This window comes from Aotus nancymaae, unplaced genomic scaffold, assembly GCF_030222135.1.
Source record: "Aotus nancymaae isolate 86718 unplaced genomic scaffold, 86718_ANA_hifiasm-v0.15.2.pri h1tg000053l, whole genome shotgun sequence".
NCBI classification, from domain to species: Eukaryota; Metazoa; Chordata; class Mammalia; order Primates; family Aotidae; genus Aotus; species Aotus nancymaae.
Window position 1 is genome coordinate 12,388,469 of NW_026988467.1, and position 22,928 is coordinate 12,411,396.

Consider the following 22,928-nt stretch of genomic DNA (forward strand, 5'->3'; position numbering starts at 1 on the left):
AAAAAAAAAAGTTCTCCCCAGCAATAAGACTGATAGAGGACTGGCTTTTAACTCCCTCCCACCTCTGCAGGAAGAAAGCATAAAGCTTTGTAATCTACCATAGACCATGATGAGGTTAAAATGAGGCCCAGTTAGTGAGGATGCAAGTGGATATGGTAGGACTGGGAAGGTCAGAAAAGTCCTGGACGACAAGGAACTTAGGGTCATCTACCCCAGCAGTTCTCAGCCTGACCACACCTTAGGGAAAAAAACAATACTGATGCCAGGCCGTATTCCTGGAATTGGGGTGTATTTAAATCTCCTCTGGTGATTCTAAAGGGTTGCCAGGATTAGAATCGCTGGGCTGATCTGAGGAGGACAAGTGTGGCCACACTCATGCCCCCATTCCCCTCTCCCTCGCCTCATATAGACATCACCAATCAATTGACGAGGCCTTCCTGCCCATCCCAAGTGGCCTCTGATTTCTCACTGTTCACAGCCTCAGATAGCCATGGCCAATCAATCAGAGTTGGCATACAAGGATAAAGCCTCTGCCCTCTCAAAACTAACCCCATCTCTCATGCTGGACACATGGCAAAAACTTTGGCCCAGAGAGGAATGACTTGGCCAGCGTCCTAGCTTTTGTGCCTCTCATCCCGGGACCTTCTCAAGACCCAGGCCACACCTTATTTGGGTCTTTGTAGCTCCACTCAAAATCCACAATACCTCTTTTGTTAACAGAATCTTCTCCAGGACCTTGCTCCAAATGGTCCAACTTCAAAATGGTACCTATTTGTCGGAGATTGGAATAGGGCTGCCCAGGGCATCCAGGACCAGCATACCAGCTGCACAGGTTGTGCACTGCATTACTCCAGAAGTTGACATTCTCCAGGCTACCACGTGAATGGTATCCTGAATTGTTCAGTGCACAACCTGCGTGACTGTACTCAGCGGCCCGTCTGTGTGCTCCTCGTAGCCACGCTGGCAGGCTCCAACAGCTATAACCAATAACAATAACAATAATGATACTATCTAACATTGATTAGGCGTTTACTACAGGCCAGGGTCCATGCTGTCCACTTGACACATATTAACTCAGTTAACGTTCCTGACAGCCTGTCATTGATCAGAAAACGGAGACAGTAACTCATCTGGGGTCACGGAGCTGGGAGACGATAGAACTGGGCCTCGAACCTAAGGAATTTTGGCTGCAGCATTTGTGCCCTCAGCCACTGCACCACCTGAGCAGTGAGGAGCTGCCACCAAGCAGCTGGCCTTCCCTGGGGGGTATCTTCAGCGCTTCATCTGGGCCTGGTTTCAAGGCCCTGCGCCTACCAGTAGCCTCTGACACAGCCTTGCACTGCCTCCTTTTTGTGACCGAGCCTATTTCCATCAGCCTTTTCCCCGCAGGCCCAGAAAGCTCACCTCTAGGGAGGAATCAGACCAGGAATCAGAGCAGAAATCGGCTGCTGTCCAGCACCAGCTCTCCCTTCCTCTTCCTGGCCAAGCCAGGAGCAGAATCACTTCCACTGTCCCTGCAGTCAGACCCCTGGCTGTACCAGAGCTGCGGATGCTGAGGGCTAGCGCAGCCCCCAACACCCGGGGAGCTCCGTGGCGCCCTGCCCGGCCACAGCCTGAGCCCGCAGGCCAGGAGTCGCCCTGCACCTGTGACAGATGGTGTTATACATTTCCCTCAACCTGGGCTCCTGGGGAATCCAGGCAGAGTGGGCCTGAACCGTGGGGGACATCAGAGGTTTGACAATATGATTTTTCAAATATTTCTGGGCCAAAAATTAGCCGAGTGTGGTGGCACACACCTGTAGTCCCAGCTACCCAGGAAGCTGAGGCAGGAGGCTGAGGCAGGAGCATCCCTTGAGCTTGTCGAGGCAGCAATGAGCCGAGATCGAGCCACTGCACCCCAGCCTAGGTGACAGAGTGAGACCCTGTCTTTATTTATAAATAAATAAACAAATATCTCTGGGCTTTTTCCCAAAAAACTTGCATTTTCACAAAATGAACTTCCCAGACTCCCCAGATGGCTCCTAGGCTTTTTCAGGTTGGATCCCGCTGGGTGGGGCTAAATATGCCCCGGTCCCCCGGCCCTCACCCGTTCCCACTTTCCAGTGGTTACAGAACCTGGTGATCATGAAGAACGAACAGGGAACACGTATCAGCTTATTCTTTATCTTATAAGAGTATATTCATAATTCTGGGGTATTGATATTTCTTTTTTCTTTTCTTTTTTTTTTTTTTTTTTTTTTGAGTCAGAGTCTCATTCTGTTGCCCAGGCTGGAGTGCAGTGGCACAACCTCGGCTCACTGCAACCTTTGCCTCCTGGGTTCAAGTGATCCTCCCACCTCAGCCTCCCTAGTAGCTGGGGCTACAGGCATGCATCACCACACCCAGCTACTTGCTATATTTTTAGTAGAGATGGGGTTTTGCCATGTTGGCCAGGCTGATTTTGAACTTCTGACCTCAGGTGATCCACCCACCTCGGCCTCCCAAAGTGCTGGGATTACAGGCGTGAGCCACCTCGCCCAGCCTGGGTATGGATGAGCCACAATTGCATGATGTCTCAAAGCCCCGTGGCTGAAAAATATGCGAATATGCAGCACGTGCTCTATAGGACAACAAACTGAATCCATAAGAAAATGATCCCAAGAGGATTGATCCAGGAATAGCCGCAAGGGAAAATCTCGGCCTATTTGTCCTGGAAGTGGCAAGACCTCTGATGACCTAGCATGTGCCTTAGAGAGCCTTGTGACGTTTGCCAGGCTGTATACAAAAACCATGCTTCTGAATCACGGTGCCCAGAAAACACCTGCTGGGAGCTTGTTTGCATTTCTGGGTTTCAGGTTTTCAAAATTCCTGATCGCTTTCTTAATGGTTACCAGTAAGTAGCTGTTAATTGCACCAATACAAGAGAACCTATAAAATTGTGTTGCTGTGCTTCCAGAATCTTCAGCGGAAGCTTTGCCCTTGGGAAGTCATTTGTGCCCCAATCCAGAGGACCCTTGCAGCCCACCAATGGCTTCCAGGCCATACCTGGATAATCACTCCCAGCTCTGGCCCCGCATCTGATTCTAAGCAAGTCATTTAACCTATAAGCCTCTGTGTACTCATCTGTAAAATGGGTGTAATTACCCTCCTGTCCTTGTAGATTCAGAAATGAGAACTGTATGTGTTTTGGAGACTGAGAAGGGCTGGCCCCATGATTACTATTCTATGTGATTTGTGACTTGTGGATTTAAGTTTAATGGGAGATAGAGGGAAAAAATGGTGAAAAGCAGCTTAACACATCTTGAGCCTGCCTTGAGAGTGACTCAGTCAAAACTTGTCCGTGGGGTGAAATCAGGGCACCGAGCTGTGTGTGTGAAGTTCCTCCAGCTGCCAGGGTCTGTGAGCTCCAGCCCTCAGAGTGCGAATGCGGTTCCAACACTGCCACGAAACAGAATCTGGGCTGTTATTTGCCCCTAATCCCCCAGCTCTGACGGCGTTCTGTCTTTCTGAGGTCTAAGTAGAAACACTTGATCCTACTGTCAGAGCCCAGCGGGGCCGGCTCTGGAAATGAGACATGCCTCACTTATGCGGTATTTTTTTTGTTCTGAGCGCTGTTCTAAGCTCTTTCCAGATAATCACTCGTATAACCCCTCCAACAACTCTCCAAAATGCATCTCATCCCCAATTTACAGAGGAACAAACCAAGGCACAGAGAGGTGAAGGTCTTGCCTGGAGCCACACACCTGGGAAGAGGTGGAAGGGGTTCACCTCCAGCAGTCTGGCTCCAAAGGCCGCGTTCTTGGTAACTTGGCTGTGCAGTCTCAGGTCACCCACGGGCTCCAACCCCTCCCTCGGGGTCCACCGAGCAACCGAAAAAGCTTCGGAGAACATCAGAATGAAAAGCGCATTGGTAGCATGAGGCTGAGCCCTGAGTAGGTCAGCTTTTCAGGGTTCAGCTCCTTAATCCAGAAGAGGAAGAGCCTGGCAAAATACAGGGTTTGCAAACTGTGCTCCATGGAGCCCTGAGGTTCCTCAGTGGCCTCTCAAGGGGCTGCCGTAGCTGGGGAAAGAACCAGCAGGCAGGGCTCCAGCCCACCTCCAGCCAGTGAGTCTGCACTTACCTGTTACACACCGGTCTTCCATGTGTGAGTCCACGTGAAGGGCCCCAGGGTAGAGTGAGTGAGAAGGAAAGAGGAAGAGACGAGGTTTGAGAACCACGAGATCAGTGGTTGTGAAACCTGACCCAGCCTTGGGTTTTAAAGATATTCATCCCCAGGCCCCATCCTGTAGCTATGGAACCAGAAGGCCTCAGGCCGAGGCCCTGGGAGCTGAGTGTGTATTGAACAAGCTCCCCCGTGTGGGCTCAGTCGCAGGAGGTGACATGGGCAGAGACTGAGGGTGGCAGCATGGTGCCCATGTGGTGGAGTGCAGACTCACCAGGGCCATCACAAGGTAGATTGAGATCACCTTTCCGAGGCAGCCCCGGGGTCCTGCCAGTAAGGGAGGAACCTTACCCAAGCCAGACCCCCAGCTGCCCCCAGGCATCCTGCTGCTGGGGACCTTGCTCGGCCCTGCTGAGCAGAGGGGACAGGCACTGTGGAGTGTCTGCCACCACAGGCCAGCCTCAGAAGCCTGCAGCAGCTCCCACAGTGCAGTCACAGAGAGGTTCCCCGAGTATCTGAGAGACCCACAGCCAGGAAATGGCAGAGCAGGAGTCAGGCCTGGGTGAGATCTGAGTTCTGAGCCCGAGGTCCGTCCGACTCCTCCCGACCTGGGGCTGACTGAGACTTCTGCCAAGCATCAGGTGGGACCTGCCTGCCTTGGTCCAGGGCCAGTGATGTCCCACGGACACCAGACCATGAGCCTTAAATTGGGGGCAAGTCAGCCCATGGCTGCTGTGCTCTGGGAAGTGGTCAGGCGCGGAGCTGCTACAGAGGGGCCTGCAGGCCTCTGCCCACCGCTGCCCTTGGGCTCCTGTGGAGGCCCAGCCTTCTTCACCCAGAAGTCCCACCACCCCTAGCCCAGTGCCTTCAGGGCCCCTGAGCCCAGCTCTGGACTCCCAGTGTTGAGCTGGGTCAAGGACTCACTGTGTGACCACAGGCAAGCTGGTCTCCGTCTCTGGCCTTAGGCCGTCTCTAAAACAGACCAGGACAGTGGTTATCCACCTGTGGCCTGTGAAGTCTGAGAAGTTCTGGGATGTGCCACAAAAGGCAGTCGGCAAGGGGGAGGCTGCAGCCACCGTGTTAAAGGGTCCCTCCCTGCCCCCCGCCCCCCTGCCCTTTAGCCCTGAGCTCGTGTATTCAGCTTGTTGAAATAGTCAGATGTGAATGACAGGTCTGCAGCATCTCTGCGGCTGAGAGGGAGTAGGTATGAAAACCAGGGGTCACATCCTCTTGAAGCTCCTCCAGGGGCCTGTGGACTATGATCAGGAAGGGAGGGGGGCATCAGCCCGGTGGAGGAGTCACTCCCCACGGGCGCCCCCAGGCTTCTCTGCTCACCTCTCCTCCCTATCAGTGAGAGGCAGTATGAGCCCCTCCTTAACCCGGGTAGGACAGGAAATAGGAAAATGGGACCCCTGACCCTGCTTCTGGAAGTCTGTAAGACAAGGCCAAGGCCATGAACATGTCTCCCCCATGAACCACAGCATGACTGCATTGAGCAGCGCCTCCCCAGGTCACAGTGATTTCCAGTTCACGACACTCTTTCACAGGGAGATGGGGGTCAGGGTTAAGAGATCACATTCCGGGCAAACTCCCTGGGCTTCACCCTCAGTCCTGGCGCTTGTTACCTGGTGACTTTAGGCAAGTGACTTCACCTGCTGTGCCTTCATTTCCTCATAGGGACAATTGGGATCAAAAGATACTAGGTCAGAGTGTGGCTGCAAGAATGAAACAGGCCAATATGTATGCAAGGCTTAGCACAGGGAGCAGCCAACCTTAGCCACGATGATGACCGTGACGATGACGATGGCAATGATGATCTCATTTCAGCCTCTCGCCAGCCCTGTGGGGTAGGCAGGACAGGGCCCTTTGTACAGATCACAACACTGAGGCCCAGGTAAGTTCAGCAATTTGCCCAAGCTGCGGGGCCAGCCCAGAATAGGACCAGAGGAAGCAAGAGTTTGCGAGCTGTGAGGGGTCTCGGTGGCCTCTTGTCCACTCCCCTCACATTGCAGATGGGAGGGGCTTGTCCACACTCCAGAAGGGCATCAGTGTCTGAACTGGTTCTAGAACCCAGGGCTCCTGCCTCCCTGGCCAGTGCTTTGAGCTACCTCCAACCATAAGACTCAACTAGGGGGAAAAAATCCCTGGGTCAGTAAGTTTTGGAAACACTGCATCGTATCTCCACCCCTAACAGATCAGCACAACCCACTTATTAAGGCTCTGATAAGTTCTGCAATGAAGAAAAAATGTTTAACCTTTTCCCATCTAGTGTTTCCCAAACTTTCGTGACCACAGAACCACGCCTTTTACTCTCATTCAGTGGATCACCGACTGGGACATATTGGGACAGATGACTTCCTCGGGGCCCGTTAGCTCTGCTATTCTGTGCTTTGAGGGAGCCATCAGTGGTTCTGTGGCAATCTCTAAGCACGCCACCACTCTTTAGCCATGGGAAGTCTCTGTGGCTCAGATGACATCCCTGTGTGCCTCGAGAAGGGAGGTGACAGGCACAAGGCCAGGCGTGGTCACAGCCTCTCTATCTCAGCATCCCCTTTGCTCAGAAAGGCCCTGAAGCAGTGCACAGCGCCGCACGAGGCAGAAGAGCCCCACAGATTGGCTGGGAAATGCCAGTCCCAGGGCATTCATTATTTTGCTGCTGTCCTAGGTCCTACGTATAGACAGAGGGGCTGAGTCTGTTGGCACAGAGCCCCAGGGGATGGACACGTCCATGCTGCCAGGGTATCTGGCCCCACCTGCCCTCCAGAGCACCTTGTCACCCTTTGGTGGCTCTGAGCTGCTTAATTGCTTTCCCTGGGACAGCCCAGAGATGTCAGAGTCACATCCAAACTGGCTCCATGCCTGTACAAGGCCAGCTTCCTTCCTTATTAGGAGGCTGATGTCTGTGGGGGTGGCGTGGAGCCCGTGGCCAGGGCATGTGGACAAGGAGGGGAGGAAGCAGCCTCTGACAACTGTCACTATGGGGACCAGAGCTATGGTGGCAGGGAGGATACTCAAGACAAGCCAGGGGAACCCTGAGGGACTGTCCCCAAATGGAGGGTCAGCAATAACAGGCCCGGGTCACTGATAGCACCTTGAGTGTGTGAGTCAGTTCCAAATTCCTTGCATCTCTTCATGTGTGTGCAGGAAACAAACTCATTTTAGTGACAGCCTGAGCCCAGCAGAATTGATCAGCCTTCTACAGGGAGGGGCTTGAGGACAGGCCTGGGCTTTGGAGCTAGATCCTCAGGCTCAATCCCAGCATCGGCACATACCTGCTGTGCGACGCCGAGTCCTTTTAAGCCTCAGTTTCCCCTTCTTTGAAATGGAGATAAAACATCTTGGTCGTTGCAAAGATTAAATAGTAAATGGAGAGACACATCCAGGACATCCCAGCTGCTTCTTTCAGGGCTGCGGGGGACTCACGTGAGAGAAAATCTCCACTGCAGAGCCGGAACCCAGGCTCTGAGTCTGGGCTGTGCCCCCTGCACACAATTGATTGGCTTTTCTGAACTCCACTTTTCTCATCTGTAAAATGGGCCCTTGGGAATCTTGAGTCCCCCTCTCAGGGGAGGATGCAGTGAGCTCATGTTTACTAATTGTAAAGCAGCAGGCAAGCATGAGCCGTCACAACTGCGCAGCCTTGTGGTGCAAGCTGGAATTACCGTCACCACTTGCTGTTTCGATCAGCGCCCACTGCAAAAGCAGATTGGGGCGGCAGTGACAAGGACCCACCTTGTGGGCTCTCAGATGCCAGCACTGGGCTGGACACTTACTTATTTCAACCATGCCGCGAACTCAGACGCCTGTGGGGACCCTGCAGATAGGCACAGCAGCATGTGCCCCAGCGAAAGGAAGGAGCCCTCACTCCAGCGAGGCTGCTCGGGGCAGTGCCAGCCCAGTGGTTCCAGAACTTCTGATCTTCTAGAGAAGCCAAAAATGTCACATAATACACCCCAATTCTTTAATATTAACAACTCATTTTTTTTCAATTTAGTGTCCATTGGGGGGAATTCCACGGCCGTAACTTGTCTCACGGCCAGCAGCTCTGTCGTTTCCAGTCTGGATTCTCTCTCTGCGGGCACATCGTGCTCTGACAGTCCCTGCTCTTCCCTTGTCTGTGGAATCCCCAGCCTGTCTGGCTGTAAGCTCCCATCTCAATTCAGCACCATCCTCCTTCACTGGAGAGCTCTCCTGTCCTCCGCTCCCTGACGGCCAGCCAGCAGGGGTCCATGTTCGTTTCTGAACCCAGAGAAGTGTTCCCAGGGCTTAGAGTGTTTGGAGAGGGGCAGTGGAGAAGGGAAAAGGGGTCTTCACTCAGCACTGCCCTCGGAGGCCTTGAGTATTGCAGGAATCCTGAGCCCCATCCCCCCCCACCCCACTCCACCAGGGCTGCACAGGACCAGGTCAGCTGCCTGCAGCCACGTGACTCAGTTGTTTTTTATGGTCGCTACCGGAGTCTCTGGGACTCAGAGATAGGGGTTGGGGGCTTCACCTTCAGGTGAAGATGTTGATGGGCCTGACAATAGTGTGACTCCGTATTATCCCAGAAATCCCAGAAGGCTGGCGGTTGTCAGCATGAAAAGCAGCTGCAACCCAGCCTAGGGATACGGACGGGGCTCAGAATGAGAACTGGGGACAAAGACTGGCTTCATGGGGGCAGGGGAGGTAGCAGGGGGCGTGAGGAAGGCTAGTATGACTTGCTGACCTTTACTAAGTGCCTACTGTGCCAGGCATGTGGTGGGCACTTGATGTACACTTACTAAGTCATTCAACAAACACTGACTGAATACTTCCTATATGCCAGGCTTAGAGCATAGGGCTGAGGATGCAGGTGCAAATGATGAGATAAATTATCCTAACATCATCCTGACTTCGGTGAGGAAGCTGAGGCTCAGAGAGGTAACATACCTGGCCCAAGGAGACAAAATAAGTGATGTGCTGGGCGCGGTGGTTCGTGCCTGTCATCCCATCACTTTGGGAGGCCAAGGTGGACAGATCACTTGGGGTCAGGAGTTCGAGACCAGCCTGGCCAACATGGTGAAACCCCGTCTTTACTAAAAATACAAAAATTAGCTGGGCGTGGTGGTGCGTGCTTGTAATCACAGCTACTCGGGAGGCTGAGGCAGGAGAATCGCTTGAACCCAAGAGGCAAAGGTTGCGGTGAGCCGAGATTGTGCCACTGCACTTCAGCCTGGGTGACAAAGCGAGACTCCATCTCAAAAAATAAAAATAAAAAAATAGGTGATAGAATGAGACCAAAAATCGGGGTCCAACGGACTGTTGCACTGCACCACTTTTCAGGCAGATGTGATTGAAGCTGATTAAACTGTGAGCTATTAGAATAAGGATTTGTTCTCTAATTTCCAGAATTCAAGTGCTGGAGGGGAGCAGGGGTCACGATTAAAAGTCATCTACAAAGGGAGGGAAGATGAATTCACAAATAGGAAGAAACCTCCTAGGATCCTTTGCCCCATGCCGTGACTCTGACTGAACGTATTAACAGATTCTGGAAGGACATCGGCCTGCAGTGCACATGCTGTGGCTCTCAGTTAACGTTTCAGGAGGCGCGCTTGGGAAACCAAAACTGATGCCGGTATTCCCCTTGCCATTCGCCTATAGGTGTCTAAGTTGTAAGAACACCCCCACCCGGGCCTCACCGAAGCTCTCCTCGTTTCGAAGGAAATTAAATAACTGCTGCTCATAAATGTGTTTCCTGCTCCTAAACTGGCCTTCCTGCAATAGACAGCGGAAGTCGCTCACCAGTGGCTTAGGAAATTCCTGGGAGGCAGTTGAAAGCCTTTTGAAGGAGGTCAGAGGTGGGACAGTTTGCATTAATCACGTAAAATAATCCCAAATCCCATAGAAGGCAGCACCTCCAACTGCCTCACCCTGGGCGACAGGCTTGGCACCTGACTCTGTGGTGGGTTCCTGTCCCAGTGTGCAAATGGACAAGGCTTCACCAGGCAGGGTATCCCGGCCGTCACAGTGCCCAGTGTCCATGGGGCCAGTGGAAGAGGCTCAGCTGAGCCAGAAAGAACCGAGGCTGTCTGGGGGCCCAAGGAGGAACTGTGTGCCAGGGAGGGGACTCATTCAAACAAAAGAGGCAGAATTGTTGAAAATCTAGTTAGGGAGTTAACTAATCCTGTTAATTAATTATTAAAGTAATAACTAGTGTTAAATTATGGACACAAGATGGAGGACTTTTCATCTCATTCAATCTCGTTTTTTTTTTTTTTTAATGAAAACCAACATAATTTCATATATATATATATATATATATGTATTTTTTTTTTTTTTTTTGAGACAGAGTCTCTCACTGTTGCTCAGGCTGGAGTCCAGTGGCGCAATCTCGGCTATTGCAACCTCCACCTCCTGGGTTCAAGCGATTCTCCTGCCTCAGATTCCCAAATAGCTGGGGTTACAGGCACTCGCCACCACACCCAGCTAATTTTTTCATATTTTTAGTAGAGACGGGGTTTCACTATGTTGGTCAGGCTGGTCTCCAAATTTCAGATGTTTTATGAATCAATGTGAAAGTAGGTTTGGGGTACAGCTGAGATCCTCAAACCCACAGCAATCCATCGCTCCCAGCTTGGCCTCCCGGGACAGTGCAGATACACACGTGTCTGCTCTCTACGTGGGTACCTGGAGAAAGATCATCCTCTTGCCCAGGTCCTCTGTGTCAAATACCCGCTTACTTCTCATGGGATCCATGAGATTACTTTCAGGGCTGCCCATTGTCAGAGAAGCCTGGCAGAAAAACACGTCAGAAAAGAGGAGTGGATGTGGGGATTGCCCAAGGAGGCCAGCGGCTGGGGGAAGATGGGCTTCAGCTGCAGTTGCAAACTAGACGATAAGAAGGACTTCTCAAATGTGGACGCTACTGCAGCAGTGGGACCGCTTAGCAAGGAAGAAGGAGGAAAGCTTTTGATATATAGACATATGTGTAAAAGCATTAGTAGCTGTCATTGGATAACTCTGTGTTTGTCTTCCCTGGACTTCTTAGTATCTTCCTCCTAAGTCTGTAAAATTAGAGAATACTTGTCAAGTATCTCCCCAGGAATGGAGCGCAGAGCAGTGTGAATCCTGGCCAACTCCAGGATCTCAATTCTCTTTGGAAAATTCTCCGAGTGTGGGAGGAGGGACTGGCAGAGGAGGATGTCCTCCGAGCTTCGGGGCAGGGTGGCTGGTCATGGGACAAAGCACAGGTCTAAGCCTTTGCAAGGCAGTGGCACCAAAAATGAGGGGGTGCCACATGATTATTTTAAAGCATAAAGCAGTAATTGTGGGTAAAAGCAGAGCTCTGTTGGACCGTTCTATTTACATTATGATGTCATAAATAAGGACACGTTGGGGTGGGACGTGCCACCAGCATTTTAGCCCAGGGCCTCCTGGCCAGCCTGGCCCTGGGGTCAGGGATGGTGTGGGTTGGTGGCAGGGCCCGTGCCACCTCACTGCCCAACCAGGGTCCTGCCATCAGCCCCCAGCAGCTACAGTGGAGAGTGACTGACGGGCTCTCCTCCTGCTGCTCTTCACACCCACGCTGTCCCTGGTTCTGTCGGCCGCCACAGAAGCCTTTCACCCATTGCATATGTATTTCATGGGGCTTGTGAATGAGAGGGTCAGCAAAGCATCTACATCCAACAGGACGGACATGATTGGGCCATAAAAAATTGTTTTTTCAAATTACTATGCAGTGTTTACAAAATGAGAATTCAGCTTTTGGGGCTACAGGTGCAGCTGGGGGCTCTCCTGCCACTTCCCAAGGGCAGGGAGTGTCGACAGTAGTTGGCTGCCTGAACAGAGCTGGGCTGGGCTGAGAACAGAGGCCCCAAGGTGGAAGGGAGCAGGGCTCTCTCTGTGCCTTAGGGCAGGCTGGGGACATTGGGAGCAGCCACACTCCATGCTGCCTGGCAGCTGGTGGAGGGAAGTCAGGGATGCTGCTACACACCCTAGGATGCGTGGGACACTCCATTACAAAGAAATCTGGCCCCATATGCCAACAGTGTCAATGTTCAGAGGACTTACCATGGGCACAGGTGTGGATGAGGTGGGGTTGGCAGAAGATGAGGGCACAGAGGGAGGCCTGCTCCCTTCCTCCCTCCCTCCCTCCCTCCCTCCATTCCTCCCTTCCTGTCTGCCTTCTTCTTCTTTTTTTTGAAACAGAGTTTCGCTCTTGTTGCCCAGGCTGGAGTGCAATGACCCAATCTCGGCTCACTGCAACCTCTGCCTCCTGGATTCAAGTGATTCTCCTGCCTCAGCCTCCCAAGTAGCTGGGATTACGGGCATGCACCACCACACCCTGCTAATTTTTTATTTTTTAGTAGAGATGGGGTTTCTCCATGTTGGTCAGGCTGGTCTTGAACTCCTGACCTCAGATTATCCACCCACCTCAGCCTCCAAAAGTGCTGGGATTATAGGCATGAGCCACTGAGCCCGGCCCTACCTTCTTTTACTCAATACTTAGAGGGCTCATTCGGTTGTAGGCAGTGCTGGACTAAGGCTGGCTCACACAGGCCCATGGATGGATCTCTTCCCAACTCCCTGTCCAGTGACAGGCTGCCGGTCACTGAAATTGGCCATGATAGGAGTATTTACACCATGGAAATTGACAAACAAATGCTGAAACCAGTGTACCTCTTGAAAAGATAAGAGCCAGTTGTTAAACGTGGTTGGGCTCTTGCTAGATACTAGAGATGTCTAGGGAGCAAAACCAGGCCCAGTGCCTGCCCACGTGCTGTTTACAGTCTAAGAGGAGACACAGACATTCATCAAATAATTACACAACTGTCGTTTCAGCTGTGAGAGGTGTCATGCAGGAAAGGTTCCAGGAATTAACGAGAGCGTGTGTGTGTGTGTGTGTGTGTGTCTCTCTTGGGGTTGTAGAATCCCCACACTAGGTGACCAAGGAAGGAGTCCCTGAAAGAATCCACATTGAAACAGAGCTCTGAGCCTGTGTGAGGGTTCACCAGGCAGAGAGGAAAGTGGCAGGCCGCTGTTCAGGCCGAGGGAACAGCAGGTTCAGGGATTGGAGAGGGGGGATTAGGAGCATCAGGGAAATGCAGGAAGCCCAGGGTGCCACAGGCAGGGGTGAGAGGCTGAGGATGAGGCTGTCAAGGTCAGCCTGTGAGTCACAGCAAGGACCCTGGACTTCAGCAGGGAGCCACTGAAGGATGTTGAGCAGAAGAGGTCCCTGGGAAGATACCATTTTAAAAAATTTCCTCTGGGCCTGAAGAGGATGGAATGAAAGGAGAAGGGGGAGGTAGGATGTTGAGATATGGCTGAAGTGTTCTGGAAAGGAGGTAGTGGAGCCAACTGAGACGGGGGACAGGTGAAGGAGACTCAGGAGGGATGGAATTCAGCAGGGGACCTTTGAACATCAGCCTGCCGTCACCAAGCTCACTGCCTCAACTCTGCCTCAGTGGCAGCCAGGGTTTAAGTGCCTTGGCTCTCAGGTCTGAGGTCTGAGACTCTGTGGGGCAGCTATAGGCCCAGCCAGGCACAGGGACACATCCGGCCACCTCACCCTCCAGGGAAGCCTGGTTCTCTATGCCATCTCCAACTCAGACACACAGGACACGTTTAGAACTAAAGCTTTCCCACCAGGCTCCAGGGAACTCTGGGTCCAGGCACGCATTTGAGCCCAGGGATGCAGACGCCAGGGAGGTGCCACTGTGCTTGACACTGCAGGCATCGAAAGAGCCTCAGAAGCCCAGGGCATGGGCCACTCAGCCACAGGCTGGGTATAGACTCAACATTTTAAATAGAAAAAGAGAAAAAAATGTTAATTAAAATGCTAGAGCTCTAAGTCTTTCCCATAGCTGCTGCCAAGGGCATCTGCCAATGGCACTCGGAGGTCAGGAGCATGGGGGACCAGGGTGAAGAATGCCACCTCCCACCTCACTGGGGTTGGGAGACCAGGAGTCAGGGCCGCCCTGTCACTCTTCACACAGGGTGGGGCATAGGAGAATTTACGAGGCCTTTACCTCTAAGCCTCTACTTTTATTTTTGTTTGTTTTGTTTTGTTCATTTTGAGACAGAGTCTCGTTCTGTCGCCCAGGCTAGAGTGCAGTGGCACAATCTCCGCTCACTGCAACCTCTGCCTTGCAAGTTCAAGCGATTCTCATGCCTCAGCCTCCCAAGTAGCTAGGATTACAGGCACACACCACCATGCCTGGCTAATTTTTGTATTTTTGGGAGAGGCGGGTTTCATCATGTTGGCCAGGCTGGTCTTGAACTCCTGACCTCAAGTGATCCACCTCTGCGTTTTTAACCAGCTCCCTGGTAGCTGATGTCCCTGGTCTAAAGACCACTCTAGGAGCAAGTAGGCTGGGCTCCCTCCTCTAAGTGCCAGACCCACTGCAAGACAGAGGGATGGACCACATGACCTTGAAGGCACCTTTTAGCCCTAGAATTCTGAATCCCACTGGGTGAGGGGCCCAGGTGATCCCATTCGTGATGCCATTTGAGCAGCAAGTGCCAGCATGCTCCAAACTCTTCAGAAGTAGACACCTTTCCTCGCTCTGAATGGATTTTAGACAGGCCTGTGGAGTCATGCCTGTTCAGCCCCTTTTAATTGCAAATATCAACCTCAGGTTAGGTGGAGGAGGGACTGCTTCAGGGCAAAAATGGCGGAAAGTAGTACGTAGCAAAAGCTTCCCGAAGCTTCTACCAGACATTGGTGAATGGTGCACTGGGCCTGTCCGGCCCTCAGCTCTGGCTCCAGGCTGCCTGTGTCACTCCCGCCCAGGGCTCACCTCCACCAAAGTCCATCCTTCCTTCCATCCCGCCTTTCCATGCCACCTGTCCTGTCAGAGGGCCCAGTAGTTCAGCAAGCATTAGGCATGAGTGTCTCTGGTCATAGAATGAATATCTAGGCACCGTAGGGTTTGGTAGAGCAGCCCAAAGGATGGGGAGACACATAGAGCCCCAAGTTAAGTGGCAACACCCATGTCCACATCGGCATGCCTTTCCCCATCATGCGCGTCGGGATCCCATCAAGTCTGTCTCGGTCCTGTCTCTCTCTGTGTCTGTCTCTCACTTTGAATCATGGCCAGCCTCAAGTTCCCCAGCCTGGCAGGTAGGGCCGGGAGTGATTTCCCAGCCTTTGAGAGTAGCATCCCATGCCCCACTCACCATCCCACCTCTTGCCAGTTTGAGCAATCCTGGCCATTGTTCTCCTGTAACCAAGCACAGGCATCCAAGGACAGGCAAGAGGGCTGCTTACATAGGTTCTTCTACCCTGGGAGGTGGGGAATTCGGAGTTGAGGCGGAGCTCCCACCCTAGCTTGCTGGAAACGTCGGTGAACTGCTCATCTGAAATGTGCCCTTTGCACCTTTATCCCTGGGGGAAGGCAAGAGAAACTGAGGCTTCCCAAGGGAATATCCAAGTGAAAAATGGTCTCATCTTCCTTGGATGTCAAAACAAGTAGAACAAAGAAGGGCTGAGCTGGGGGAAAAGGGAAAGGAAATGGTGGTTCCCGTAACCTGGGCTTTTACCATCACTAATGACATTGAACATCACCAGATGCCAGGCCCAGGTAATAAAAATACGGATAGACTTGTCCGATGGCCTAGGCAGTCACTTTGTGGCAGGGCAGATGGACACGCCGTGCACCAGCAGAGCCAGCAGGAAGCAGTGTACTGGGTGGACAGTGCACACAGCCAGAGGGATGGCCACTCAGGGCAGTATGAGGGAAGACATGCTTGGAAGGGCCTCCCTCTACAAAACCTATAAATCTGGAATGAAACATACTTTTTCACGCATTCCTGGCCTCACAAAAAATAAGGGAAATCCCCAAGACGTCTACGGACAAAAACCAAAAGCTGTAAGCTAACACCGGAACCGGAGCAGTGACCGATCACTGAGGGCAAAAGCTGAGGTTGTCCTAGAGGCAAAGGCTGCTATCAGAACTGTTATCGGGGGTCACGTTTGGGGATGCGGTAAAGTGGAAGAACACAGCTGGAGACTCTGTCATTCAACCCGAGTCTCTCCAAGCGGAATGAAGTGGCCCCTGGACCCCGGCCTCATCCCCGCACCTCTTCTCTTCCCCACCCCAGCAGAAGTTAATGTAAATCCTGTCTGGCAAAAGCCATCTGCTACTTAGACCCTAAAGAGTCTTGTAAATTAAGATTAAATATGTGTTCAGCAAAAACAAACAGCAAATTTAGACCCCCTAGGGTCTTCTCAGATACAGTAATTATCAATACCAAATATAAAATACTACGCACAAAATACTTAAAGAACTCTAAGATGAAATCACACATGTGAGCAAACAACAGGAAACTGACAGACCAGGAAAACTTGAAAGAAAAAAACAAATACAACATTTTAGAAATTAAAAATACGTAACATTGAAAATAAACAAGAGGGTGAGTTAAACAGCAGACTAAATAGGTGAGAAGAGAATTTCAGAAACAGAAAAAAGATCTAAGAAAATTACCCAGGATGCAATGCCCAGAGCTAAGATGAAAACTATAAAGGAGAAATGACTCTATCTAATATAGTAGGCACTAGCCCACATGCTGCTTCTTAGATTTACATTTGAATTAATTAAAATTAAATACAACTAAAACTCAGGTCTTTAGTTGCACTAGGCATATTTTACCTTGGCAGATTTTTCCTTTTTTCTTTCTTCTTTTTTTTTTTTGAGATGGAGTTTCACTGTCACCCAGGCTGAGTACAGTGGCATAATCTCGGCTCACTGCAACCTCCACCTCCCAGGTTCAAGGAATTCTCCTGCCTCAGCCCAGGCACCTGCCACCATGCCCAGCTAATTTTTGTATTTTTAGTAGAGATGGGGTTGTGCCATGTTGCCCAGGCTGGTCTCAAACTCCTAGGCTCAAGCAAGCCTCCTGCCGCAGCCTCCCAAAGTGCTGGGATTACAGGCACAAGCCACTGCACGCCACCCACTAGCCACATTTTAAATGCTCATAACTACACATGGCTAATGGTTATCCTATTGGGCAGTGAAGGTTATAGCAGATTTTCATCAACACAAAAAGTTCTGTTGGACAGCACCAGGTCACAAGATAGGAAAAAAAAGAAAGTCCAACTTATGTCTAGGTGGAATCCTAGAAGGAGAGAACAGAGAGAATGAAAAAGAGGGAACATTCTAAGAGATAATGGTTCAGAATATTCAAAAAAGGAATCCAGAGATACAGGAAGCACAATTTATATTGTTCAGAATAAATTTTAAAACTCCACATCTAGCCACATTGTAATGAAACCTCAGAACACCGAGGACAAAGAGAAAATCTTGAAAGTAGCTAACGAAAGCAAAATTAGACTTGCAGCGGACTTCTCCTTAGCAAAACTGAAGACCTACGATCATGGAACAACGTCTTCCAAGTGCTGGAACAAAACACGAACTCTCAACCTAAAACTGTGCCCCCAGCAAAACCCCTTTGAAGAAGAAAGGTGAAATCAACTTTCTTCAGATAGGCAGAAGCTGTGACAATTGACTACCAAAACACTTTTAATCGAAACATCTTTTAAATCATGTTCTTCAGGAATAAGAAAAGTTATTCCAGAAGGAAGGTCTGAGGACTAGAAGACATGATGAGCAAAGAAATTTGGTAAACATGTAAGTCAATGATTTTAAGCAAGCGTTACCAGTATGAAGTAATCATCATGACAATGTCTAAATGAGGGGGTTTTAAAAAAGGATAGAATTAAAATCTTGGATGCGGCAGCGTGTAACTCAGGAGGGATGCTCAGAATTAATAGGTTTTAAGTAATTCTTACTATTTAGGACAGCATTAGGATACCGAACAACCCCAGGTTTTGTTAAGATAAGTATGTATCGTGAGTTTTCAAAGGTAATCATTAAGGCAGTGGTCCTAGCAGGGCTCTACCCCCAGGGTTTCTGTTCCAGGCAATCTGGGGTACAGTTCTAGAATGTTCCTTTCCACCAAATTCCCAGATGTTGCTAATGCTACTAGTCCAGTACCACACTTTGAGAAGTACAAGAACTAAAATCAAAACACAGAAAGCTGAACTTTCAAACCAACAGAGGGAGGGGGGAAATGGAATGAGAAAAGAAACCAAAGGAAAAGTTATCTTCCATCCAGACGGCTCCGTCCGATAGAAACTAATGCAAGCCACATGTGTAACTTTAAAAAGAAATGGGTGACATGACTTTTAATAACATTTTATTTAAAGTGGTATATCCAAAATATGATCAATATGTTATCAATTTTAGAATGATTATGAGATAGTTTACTTTTTTTTTTTTGATACTGTCTTCAAACTCCAGTATGTGTTTTATTTTTTATTATTATTTATTTATTTATTTTTTGACAGGGTCTTATTCTGCCACCCAGGCTGGAGTGCAGTGGCCAGATCTTGGCTCACTACAACCTCTGCCTCCCGGTTCAAGCAATTCTCCTGCCTCAACCTCCCAAGGAACTGGGATTACAGGCAGGCACCACCATGCCCAACTAATTTTGTTTTGTGTTTTTTCTGGGGGGGGGGTTGGGTTTTGACTTTTTTTGTTTGATTTTTGGGGTTTTTCTTTGAGACGGAGTTTCGCTCTTGTTGCCCAGGCTGGAGTGCAATGGTGAAATCTCAGCTCACCGCAACCTCTCCCACCCATGTTCAAGCAATTCTCCTGCCTCAGCCTCCCAAGTAGCTGGGATTACAGGCATACACCACTACGCCCGGCTAATTTTTATATTTTTAGTAGAGACAGGGTTTCACCATGTTGGCCAGGCTGGTCTTAAACTCCTGACCTCGGGTGATCCACCCACCGTGGCCTCCCAAAACGCTGGGATAACAGGCATGAGCCACCGTGCCAGGCCATTATTTTGTATTTTTAGTAGAGACAGGGTTTCACCATGTTGGCCAGGCTGGTCTTGAACACCCAGCCTCAAGTGATCTGCCTTCCAAAGTGCTGGGATTATAGGCTTGAACCACCGCACCCGGCCCTTAAGTCACTTCTCAGTGTGAACTAGCCACATGACATGTTCAGTAGGCACATGTGGCTTGTAGCAGCCGTACTGGACAGAGCAGTCTGGACAGTAGGTGACATGATCCTGCAGGGAACAGAGACCCCCACTCCATCACGGAGTGTCCACTCTATGCCAGACACGAGGCTGAACACTGCACACACCATCTCATTTCGTCCTCACATGAGATTAAGCCTTATCATCATCCCCATTTTACAGAGGGGAAAACCGAGGTTGAGAAAATGTAAAATGCTTGCATAAGATCATCTGGTTGGTAGCCCACTGAGCTGGGATCCAAACCGAGGGCTCCCATATTCCAGTGCCAACCTCGGACCCTCTCGGCCAGGGGTTTCTCTATGTGGTTTATTGCACTGGGCCAGATAGTAATGATTTTAGGCTTTGTGGGTCTGTGTCAACTACTCAACTCTGCCATTGCCGCATGAAAGCAGCTTTAGACAATAAATAAACAAATAGGCATGGCTGTGATCTAATAAAAGCTTTATTTAGAAAAGCAGGAGGGAAGGCTGGATTCAGCCCGGGGCAGTAGTCTGCTGACCTCTATGCTAGGCCAACAAATTGCCTCTGAAAGGCCGCATATGGGGGAGACCTTAATGTTCACACTCAGCAGTGCTAACATTCTGGGGGTAGGGTGTGCATGCGTGCATATGTGTCGGGGTGGGTGGAAGGAGGCAGAGCCTCTCATTCCAAAGTCCACAGGCGTCCTGGTTTCTGGGAGGATCCAGAGTGGCTACCTTTTAGTGGTAGCTTCTGAGACTCCACCAGGGACTCAGCCAGCACCCCTGACTCGGCAGCCCCTCCGTGGAGCAGCCTGGCCATCAACATGAGTTATTTCTGCTCTCAAGACCGAGAAGGAGGGAAATAAAAGCCAGGATTGATGGAATCCGGACATAAAAATCTGGCCCCTTAATGCCTGCATTTTGGAAACTGCATTTAATTAATGGTTTATGACCCCAAAGGGCCCCTAGACTCCTCCCGAGCTCTTCTGTCACTCGGTCTCCCTGACGCTGAGTCCTCAGGGTTGAGGGAGAGGGAGGCGGTGGCGAACAGCGATGGTGAATAGCTGTCTTGCAGAAACCAAAATGTGTGGTTTGCGCACATGAACCCAGCTTGGCCTCTGGCATTCCTAGGACCTGGACTCCATAAATAATGCGAGTTGTAAAGCCAGCTCTCCTTACAGCCCTGAGGCCTGCTCACTACACAAAATAACCCAAGTAACCCACACACTCACAAAGACATACAGGCACACGCACACATGCTCACACATGCACACCAGAAATCTGCTGCTTCTGTTTGTGCACGTATCTGTCACCCCCTTCTGACCCTCTATCCTCTCTCTTGCTCTCCTCTTTCCAATTTACCTTTCCATCATTATTGTGGCTGGGCACCCTTTCTCTCCCCAGATGCTGTTCTTTGAACCTTCCCCTCTTCTGCGGGACTCAGGAGCAGGTGCTAACTTCTGCTCCCACTCCTTTCTCCCCTTCCCATGCCCCTTTAGCTCCCTTTCTTGGGGAGACGTATCATAGCCAAGGGCTGCAGACACCCTCAGCCCACCCACCTGGGCATAGAACAGAAAGATTCGCCCTCATCTCACCGAGAGCCCCACCCCTCCCACCTTGACCAGGTAGGAGTCCAGCAGGGACAGTGAATTTCTGCCCTGCCAGCCTGGACAACCAGGAGGACTTGTTCCCTCCAAAGTCACCAAAACTGCACCCAGGAATGTAGCAGGAAGGAGGCAGCTGCAGCTGAACTCTAAATGTGGCTAAACAGTGCCCAAGCCCCAGGAGAGGGACTCCTTATTACCATCAACAGCCACCTTGACTAAGTGTCTCCTGTCAGCCTGATAAAAGAGACATCAGAAACAATATTCCTATATGATGAATGTATTTGGGAGTAAACAATGGATTAGACTCTGGAAGCATACCGTGGCAAGCCATAGGTGCATCTGGAGAGGGGACAGCAAAGGAAAGCTTTTATTGACAAAAAGAGAAGTTCACATAAGCTGCTTGGAAACAGACTTCATTGGCTCTGGAGGCTCAAAGCTAGAGTTGGCGTCAGTTCATTGGCAGAGACATCGTTACTGGGCAGTGTTCTTTGGAGAACATCTTATCTGAATTGCTGCAGTCCCGACAAAGGAATTTCTTGGGGGGTTATTTTAGAAAGTCCTTGAGACAGTCCTTATCTCAGATATGCAAGCATCAGTTCCCCTCCTTCACGCCTTCGCGGCTCTAATTCTTTTGGATCTGACAAAAGTGATTTCATCCTGGTATCTGCAACTTACACACTCCCGGAGCTTCCCATTCAGAGTTTATAACGTTCATTCCAAGCTAGGAGGCAGATACACTATCATTCCCATTTTATATATGGAGAAACGGAGGTTTCAAGAAATCCGCCTGAAGCTGAGGTCTGTTCAATTCCAAAGTCTGGTCCACATGGATGACACGGGCCATGTCTTGGAACTTTAGGTAACCGGATTTGGCCACATGTCACCTCTCCTCTTCCCAGAAGCACATGACAGAGGTGAGACTCAGCTACTGGAATAAGACAGAGTGAAGCCCACCAGGCTGGAGGCCTCCCGGGAGCTCTCAGCTCTCTCCCGCCCAGGAAGGATGCCCTGTTTCAGTGCCTGTTCCAATCCCTATAGAACTTGGAGTCCTGCACCTGATCAGAAAGACTTCCCTGCAAGCCACGCCGGTCCATGGGAGCCAGGCACCAGCACTGGGCACCGGTCTGCACCCCTGGCTGGACAGCCCTCTCACCAGGCCGGAACCTGGGGCCCTGGTGGGGCTGCAGAGGCAGCTGCTGTTTCCAAATTCCCAGGTACTATGGCAACAGGAGGTCACTCAGACTGGCGACCTGCACAGAGCTCTCTGCAACCTCTGCCATTTCCCTGGGAAAAATAAAGGCCTTCAGCCACTGAGAAGGGAAACACGACCATGTTGGCAGTGACCTCTCAACCTGTACTTGTCCCAGCACGGACAGCCCTGTCACACTCACCCCGGCTGAGTCCTCACAGCAGCCCACAGAGGAGGCAGGCAGCACAGAACAGTACCAGGCTAGCATTACAGAGGGGAAACTGAGGCACAAGGTGTTTGGGAGACAGGTTTTGATGGAGATGGGGATGATGGATGAGTATGTGGTCACCAAGTATGTGCAGCTCTTTTCAAAGAGTCTCTCAAGGAGTTTAAAATGGAGAGAAGGAAGGCGTTGCAGGGAGGGGGTTTGTAACTTGAAAAAGTGACATTTCTAGGCTGTCTTTTTCCCCAGGTCAAACATAATATAGTCAATGCAGAAAACTTGGAAGACAAGTGTGCACACAGTCACAAATGTCCTCACACACTCACACTCCACATTCACACACTCACACTCCACATTCACACACACGCTCGCACAATTACCTACCACTGCTTTCCAGAGACAGACGTTTCATGTTTATCCAGCTCGTACTTTATATCTATTTTTATATATTAGATTTTATCCATCTAGTATATTGCATAAATATACATGTGTATGTAATAATTATACACTTCACATCTACATATAATATTTAAACCACAGTCAGTGTTACGCTGTGCCTGCTGTGTATTCCTTTTTCTTTCTTTTTTTTGAGACACAGTCTCACTCTGTCACCTGGCTGGAGGGCAGTGGTACAATTTCGGCTCACTGCAACGTCCGCCTCCTGAGTTCAAGCGATTCTCCTGCCTCAGCCTCTCGATTAGCTGGGACTACAGGCGCCCAGCACCATGCCCAGCTAATTTGTTGTATTTTTAGTAGAGACGGGGTTTCACCATGTTAGCCAGGACGGTCTCGATCTCCTGA

At 50.5% G+C, this 22,928-nt stretch overlaps 1 protein-coding gene across 4 annotated transcripts in view; it reads left to right on the forward strand.

The window, feature by feature from the left end:
• KAZN (kazrin, periplakin interacting protein) overlaps positions 1-22,928 on the forward strand; it is a 1,270,084-nt gene that overhangs the window by 1,221,912 nt on the left and 25,244 nt on the right. The gene's annotated exons all lie outside the window — the stretch shown is intronic.